The sequence below is a fragment of the Miniopterus natalensis genome, chromosome 1 (genome assembly GCF_054644295.1).
Source record: "Miniopterus natalensis isolate mMinNat1 chromosome 1, mMinNat1.hap1, whole genome shotgun sequence".
NCBI lineage: Eukaryota > Metazoa > Chordata > Mammalia > Chiroptera > Miniopteridae > Miniopterus > Miniopterus natalensis.
The window spans coordinates 135,375,569-135,382,038 of NC_142081.1; the positions used below are offsets into that span (position 1 = coordinate 135,375,569).

At 42.7% G+C, this 6,470-nt stretch overlaps 1 pseudogene; it reads left to right on the plus strand.

Moving 5' to 3' along the window:
• Positions 1-2,003: 2,003 nt before the first annotated feature.
• On the plus strand, positions 2,004-3,387 carry LOC107532498 (elongation factor 1-alpha 1 pseudogene; annotated as a pseudogene).
• The last annotated feature ends 3,083 nt before the right edge of the window (positions 3,388-6,470 follow it).

Genomic DNA, 6,470 nt, shown 5'->3' on the forward strand with positions numbered 1-6,470 from the left:
GGAGCTTAAGATGGTCTGCACTTGACCTTCACTCCTCCTGTTTGAGAACAACAGGAAGAAATGGCCGAAGTCAGTGTGTTTTAACTGGTTATAGTTCTACTTCCTCCTTTGTTGGTTTCTGCTGCTCCTCTGGTTGAGTCTGACAGGCTGCTGACGGTGGGCTCTTTGTGTAAAAGGCATGAAGAGAGTTGCTCTCTTATGGAGGGGTATGTGTGAGTTCTGTGCCCTTCCCTGTGAGATCTCTCTACAGCTCATTTCTCTGGCATGGGCACCTTCTCTGGCACAAGCACTTCTAATTTCTTCTCCTCAGTTCCTATCCACAGTGATATATGCCATAGCCTCCCCCATGCTGTATTCCCTTAGCCTGGAGGGTCGCTAGCAAAATGATCTCAAGATTAGCTCCTTTTCTGGTGTTCCATGGACCTATGAGAAATTCACACAGCCTTAGCACAGCCAATGGTAAGAGTCTTGGCCGCTCAATTGCCACCCTCTTTTTTAGCCTATCATCATTTCTCTTTAATTCACAGGAACAGGTCAGCAAATCTTAGTAGATAGCTATCCCTCAAATGTAAGGCCAGTTGCTTGTCTTGGAGGAACTAAAATTTCTACTCAACAATCTCTGAGAGAATCCCCTCTTGTAATTTTGACTTGAGTCCTGGGGAAGTACCTTTTTCGATGAACATTATATTCCCCACAAGCCCAATGACCTTCTCTTCTCTATTGTCAGTTATCTTATGTAGGTGGTTGGGGGTGGGGCCTGGCTTGGGGTTGTAGGCCTGATTTTTCTGCTTTTCATTAAATCCTATGAGATATATTGAGCCCCAGAGCCTCTCTTTTGAATGTGGTATAACAGCACCTACTTGTCTCAAGTTTGACTCAAGTCAGGTCAGTGCAATTAACAAATTTAATTAATAAATTATACATTTGCATATACATGATGCCTGAATTATTCTATATATTGTTCCATGGCAAAAATTATGGACGAAAATAAGGCAGAATATCATGTTCCTGTGGTCTGTGTGGAATTCAAGCAACAGAATCATCCTGTTGCTTAATGTTCTTTCCCCGTTCTTTTAAAAAAAAATTTAAAAATTGATTTTAGAGAGATAGGAAGCGAGAGGGGGAGAGAGAGAGAGAAACATTGACCAGTTGCCTCCCATATGCACCCCGACCTATGACCTTTTGATGCATGGGAGGGTTAGGCTGGTCCTCTGGGAGGGATTCAAAAGACTTGAATGTTTATTTGCACATTAAATACAGCGTGTGTGAAGTGTTACTTTGGTAAACTGCCCCTTGAAAGAAATAAACAAATAATCCCAAACACAGAAAATCATAAAAACCTCAACCCCAAACCAAACAAAACATAAAACACTGATATTTGAATTCTTTGCCGACTTACAAGGTATAAATCCTTTCACTATGTGGATTTCAACCTGACATGAAGTCATTGAACTGGGAGTAGAGAAGAAATCCACATAATCAGCTGTTCTGAGTCCTACAAGCTGGCTGCAGTGTATGATTGAGTCTATGTGTGTTTGGCATCTGTCTACAGACTCTAGTAGAAATTATGGTGATATTGTAACCCTTATGATATATTCCACCCAAGCTATCTGTTGGAGCTACCTCTAATTAAAAAAAAAAATAAGGAAAAGTTATTTTCTGAGATGAGGCAAAATGGAATGGACCTGAAAACAGAGCAGCAGGGAAATGTTAAGACATTCTTCCTGTGGGAAGCAGAGCTAAGTAACAAGGTGAGAAACTAGATTTACCAGAAAAAATGGGTGAAATTCATAGTGGTGGGTAGCCAAACACTAATGACTTTTAAAAATAGCCTGCCTACTATGTGTAAATAGTTTGCTTGTTAAGGCTGTAATTCTATTTCACTGGCCCATATTTTCAGTTAAGTTGATTAAAAACAAAAAAGGCCTATGTGACTCTTTTGCAATGGGTTTGTCACAAACATAACACAAGTGTTGTGAAAACCACACTAAATCAAAGCCAAAATGGGAAAGGAAAAAACTCATATTAACACTGTTGTCTTTGGACACATAGATTCTGGCAAGTCTACCATTATTGGTCATCTGATCTACAAATGTGGTGGGATTGACAAAAGAACCATTGAAAAATTTGAGAAGGAGGCTGCTGAGATGGAGAAGGGCTCCTTCAGATGCCTGGGTCTTGGACAAACTGAAAGCTGAAAGTGAGCGTGGTATCACCATTGATATCTCCCTATGGAAATTTGAGACCAGCAAATATCATGTGACCATCATTGATGCCCCAGGACACAGAGACTTCATAAAAAACATGATTCCAGGCAGGTCTCAGACTGACTGTGCTGTCCTGATTGTTGCTGCTGGTGTTGGTGAATTTGAAGCAGGCATCTCCAAGAATGGGCAGACCTGTGAGCATGCCCTTCTGGCTTACACACTGGGTGTGAAACAACTGATTGTTGGTGTTAACAAAATTGATTCCACTGAGCCAACCTACAGCCAGGAGAGATATGAGGAAAATGTTAAAGAAGCCAGCACCTACATTGAGAAAATTGGCTATAACCCTGACACAGTAGCATTTGTACCAATTGCTGGTTGGCGTTGCAACAACATCCTGGAAACAAATGCTAGCATGCCTGGTTTCAAGGGATGGAAAGTCACCAGTAAAGATGGAAATGCAGGGGAGCCACACTGCTTGAAGGTCTGGATCACATCCTGCCACCAACTTGTCCAACTGACAAGACCTTGCGTCTGCCCCTCCTACATGTCTAAAAAACTGGTGGTGTTGGTACTGTCCCTGTGGGTTGAGTGGAGACTGGTGTTCTCAGACCCGGCATGGTGGTCACCTTTGCTCCAGTCGGTGTTACACCTGAAGTAAAGTCTGTTGAAATACACCAAGGAGCTTTGAGTGAAGCTCTTTCTGGGGACAATGTGGGCCTCAGTGCCAAGAACATGTGTGTCAGAGATGTTCGTTGTGGCAATATGGCTGGTGACAGCAAAAATGACCCACCAATTGCAGCAGCTGGTTTCATAGGTCAAGTGGTTATCCTGAACCATTCAGGCAAAATCAGTGCCAGATATGCACCTGTGCTGGACTGTCACACAGCTCACAGTGCTTGAAAATTTGCTGAGCTGAAGGAGATTGATCAGTGTTCTGGGAAAAAGCTGGAAGATTGCCCAAAGTTTTTGAAATCTAGTGATGCTGCTATTGTTGACATGGTTCCTGGCAAGCCCATGTGTGTTGAGAGCTTCTTTGAGTAGCCTCCTCTGCGTCTTTTTGATGTCCTTGACATGAGACACACAGTTGCTGTGGGTGTCATCAAGCAGTGGACAACAAGGCAGCTGGAGCAGGCAGGCAGTCACCAAGTCTGCCCAGAAAGCTCAGAAGGCTAAATGAATATTATCCCCAACACCTGCCACCCCACTCTTTTTTTTTTTATTATTGTTCAAAATATTACAGATGTCCCCTTTTATCCCCATTGACCCCTTCCACTCTGCAACCACCCCCTGCGGGACAGCCTTTCCAGCTGTCAGCACCCCGGGTGAAAGTCTCCTGTCTCTCTCCTGTGGCTGGAGACCTGCTCCACTGGACTGGCAGCTCCAGTCCCCTCTCTGGTGGTGGGAGGGCTCTCTCCCCCTTCCCGGCACCACACAATTCAAATGCTTTCTGGGGTTCTACACAGTGCCTTACAGGAAAGCAGAGGGTCCCTTTAGGTCCCTGCTGAGTGCAGCCCTCTGGCCCCTTTCTATTTGAAAACCACCCCCTGCGGGACAGCCTTTCCTGTGGTCAGCACCTGGGGTGAAACTCTCCTGCCCCAGCTGTCACAGAATTTTGAGACCCATTAAAACAAAGTTTAATGAGAAAAAAAACACACACCTATGTGAGCTAATGTTAGGTAAAAAAAAGAGAGGGTCTGTGTCTCAGGTCTGGACCTATGCACACTGGATAAAGGAGAATACAGCAGAAGGCAAGAATCTAATGCGGTTCAGAGAGCAGAACAAAGTTAGAGGGAGCCTTCAGCAGGAAAGACATGGGAGTTGCCAGAACTCTTGGGAAGGCCATTGAACCTTTGCCTGATGTGTAATGGGGACGTTTACCAATTTTATTTTTGATAGAAACATGACCTAAGCTGACATCTAGATGTTATTTTTTTCTATTGTTAAAAAAAATTGTAACCTTATTTTTATTTATTTGACCTGCCAAATGTTATTTGTTACTATAATTGTTTTTGTTATTTACACACATATTTAACAGTCTTGTTTTATAGACATTTTTAAAACTATTTGATGCATTAACATTCATGGCTATTACAATTTATTTGCAGGTTATCAAAGTAAAATTTCTCTTTGCTTACCCAAGAACATGGTGTATGCTATCACTTGTTCAGATCTTCTTTTGTATCGCTCATGCAATTTATAAGTATTTCTTAGTAGATCTTCCATATTTCTCCTTAAACATTACTAGGTGTGACAGAGACTGCTAGTAGTTCCCTAATATCATCTCTCCCCTTCTTTCTCTGCAGTTGAAGCCCTGAGCTTCAGCTGGCACATGGCTACCCAGAATAAAAACTTCATTTTACTGCTTCCCTTGCAGATAAAACTGGCCATGTAACTAAGGTTTGGGCAATGGGATATAAGTGAAAGTGGTATGTGCAGTTTTGAGAAATGTTCCTTACAGGAGAGGAATGTTCTTCTCTTTCCTCTTTCTTGTGGTAAGAATGGGACACTATGGCTGGAGCAGAAAGCTGGACGGAGCCTGGGCCTGGCTCCGTGGGTCTGCGAAACTGCTCTTCTAGTCTTAGACTCCTGCCCACTGGACTTTTCACACAGAACAATAATAATTTTTCTGTCTAAGTCACTGTTTATTTGGGTTTTATGTTGCACCTACTGCTAATTTATATGCTAAACATTTTAAATCTCTTTTACTGGTATTGTAAATAAAATATTTTTCCATTATATCTTTTAATTGGTTATTATTTATATGTATAAAAATCTATTGAAATATTCACTTTGTACCTTAGTAAATGGCTGAATTTCAATATTGTTTGCAGTAGTTAGGGAGTAGGATGGAATACAGAAGAAAGGGGAAACACTGGTTTGTGCTATAGCTTTAGCACTTGAAAGGTATGGGGGACAATGTTTATTATAACAATAGTGGAGATGATTTGCATTTGTTAACTGCTGCTAAAGTTTCACAGGGAGAGAAGGACAGGTTCAGGGCAGCTGGCTACCAACTTTGGGCACATGGTATAAGCCAGAAAGCTCACAGAGCAGCATTTAAAGAGAGCCTCATCTGCAAGTAGAGAGACACCTCTGCTGAAAATTAGGCCTGAAATTTGATTATAAGACTGGCAGAGTTCCAAGAGATTGAATTCATAGCTCTAGCCAGTCTTCTATGCTGCAGTCAAAGACCTGCAATGGGGACATTTGGGTAGATGCTCTTGAGAAGCATGAACCCACAGGTTCCCGTGATTCCCCAGGCTGGCTAACCCACCTCCTTGCAAAAAGACAGCAGACTCATTGGGTGGAGGTAAAAGCCTATGTGAAACAGTTTTCTTGAAAAAGCTGTTTATTCTGCTCAGAATCTTTCACTACTTACCGTTATTTTTCTAAACCAATGAAACCAGGTCTCAGAGTGGTCTTTCCAGGGAAATACTACTTCAGAAGGCATATGGCACAGACTATGGCTCATATTTACCCCAGGAAGGAGAAAAAAATGTATGTAGATGGCTCTGGAAGATGCTGAACTAGAATGGGCAGAATATAAAGCTGAATAGGGGACACCATTGCCTTTCATCTTTTTCTCTCTTTCCATCAAACTTTCTGTTAGGCATGCTATTTGGTTTTACTTTTGGGATCTAGATTTTTGGTTGTGGAGTCAGGTGTTTATGGTGATTGGGATTTGTATAACAGGAAAGTGCACAGAAGAGATTACTCATGGATTGGAAGAGCTGTGACAGATATATCCATGAGTTGGTGGTTTCATGAGGCCAAAGCACTGTTTGTGGGGAGAAGGTGAACGGGTAAGGTGGGAGGAGAGGCAGCTGTGCTGAGAAAGCAGGGTACCTGAATGAGCGTTTTTGGAGGTACAGCAATTGTGGATGGTGACAAGGTACAGCAATTGTGGATGGTAACAATCTGGTTGTGCATATCTGAGTTGGAAGTGAAAAGGTTACTTGGAACCAGTAGGCCAGGGAACTGAAGGGCTGGATTTTGATGGAACACTGATGTCCTCCAGGCAGATGGCAGGGTTTCTTTCTCATGGAGAGGGAGACTGAGCCAACAGACAAAGGCCTTCATTTCATTTATTATACTAACAGGAAAGGGGCAGAAAGTGTGATAAAATTGCATGAGCCTGAAAGAGTGAGTTTTATAGGACAGGGGTGGAAGTAGGTATGGTGTAGAAGCAAAGGTACAATCCTGGGGCTCGGGAGGGAAGTCCCGAGACAGAGGAATCACTCTGCTGCCTCCGTGGCCGCC